The sequence below is a fragment of the Chaetura pelagica genome, unplaced genomic scaffold (genome assembly GCF_000747805.2).
Source record: "Chaetura pelagica isolate M959 unplaced genomic scaffold, ChaPel_1.0 scaffold470, whole genome shotgun sequence".
Taxonomy (NCBI): Eukaryota; Metazoa; Chordata; class Aves; order Apodiformes; family Apodidae; genus Chaetura; species Chaetura pelagica.
In genome coordinates this window covers 864,359-865,703 of record NW_009951911.1, presented here as the reverse complement: position 1 = coordinate 865,703, position 1,345 = coordinate 864,359, and the positions used below count along the sequence as shown (strand labels likewise).

General features: G+C 63.9%; 1 protein-coding gene across 1 annotated transcript in view; it reads left to right on the top strand.

The window, feature by feature from the left end:
- The window catches only part of NAV1 (neuron navigator 1), a 44,808-nt gene that overhangs the window by 28,705 nt on the left and 14,758 nt on the right, over nt 1-1,345 (top strand). The gene's annotated exons all lie outside the window — the stretch shown is intronic.

Genomic DNA, 1,345 nt, shown 5'->3' with positions numbered 1-1,345 from the left:
GCTGCAGTGCAGCTTTAGTCCAGGCTCCCCGTGCTGGGCTGGGCACAGCAGACATGCTGGTTTTGGGGATCCCCCGGTGTGCCAACCCTGCACTGCAGAAGAGGGGGGCACCCCACAGCGTCTGGCTCCCAGGACTTACCCCATGGCTTCAGGGCTTTGGGATGTCACCTGTGACCCCTCTGCATACCTTGCCTTTGCATGGGGCTGCTGAGGAGGATCTGGGGTGACCTTCAGCTCCAGTTCACTGCATTTCACTGGGGCCCTCCAGATGCCTGGGGCCAGGGCAGTGGGGGCTTCCAGTGTGGGGCTGGGAGGGCATTTTGGATTTGCCCTGCCAAGGCACCAAATCCAGGCTGTAGAGAGCCAGTGTCCTGTTTGGTCACAGCCATGTGCCTGCAGGTGGCAGCTCCACAAAGCCCTGCCTTGCTCCCTGTGCTGTCCACTGTGAAGGTGATGCCAGTGTGGGAGAGGAGCTTTGCTTCGTGCCCCAGGGTGGGGATTTCTGTCCTGGTGAGAAGTCACCCCCAGAGCAGGGGCTGGTGGTGGGAGGTGCTTGGAGCCAGGCAGCCCAGCAGCACATCCTGGGCACGTGCTCATAATTAAATCCCTTCATGGGCTGCAGTGCCTGGGGGTCTCTGTTCCAAAAGTTGCCACAGGGAGGAGGGACCATGTCTGTCCTGGCTTCGGCCAGTCCCTTGTGGCTGGGAAGAGCAGGGGACACAGGCTGGAGGGTTGTTCCATCCTAGGGTTTGGGCATCCCCGAGGGGTTGGTGACGGCTCTTGCTTGTACCTTGGCACCCTGGTTGGCAGGTGCCCCACAGGTGCCCTCTCCAGTGCTAGGCCCTTCCTGTTCTGTCCCCAGCTCAGCCAGGATCACAGTGCTACTCAGGTGACACTAAGCATCTTCACCAGCTGCTCAGGCTCTGGTGCTCGCTGGGCTCCTCCTGTACCTCTGTGGCCCCAGTGTTGGGGAACAGGAGTCTCTGGCAGGGAGCGGGGCTGGCCACAGCTCCCCAGCTCTTCTCCCCTCTCCTGTGCCACTGCTCGTCCCCCCTCAGTTCCTAGGAGCCCCCTTTGAGGCTGCGGGGGCTCAGTGACCTACTCAGCCGCTGACCTGAAAGGGGCTTTGCTCATCCTGCTGGAAGACGCTCCGTACCCGTCTGTTCGGGATCGCCGCGGGCACAGCCGGTGCTGCGAGCTGGGCTGGGCGGGCCGGGGGGTGCGCGGTGCAGCCCTGGAGATGGGGGTGCCCGGGCTGCTGAGCCCCCCACACGGCGCTGGTGCCCGGACCCGCTGCCTGTGCCTACTGGGGTGCTGGAGAGGGGGCACTGGGTGGTGGGCCGGG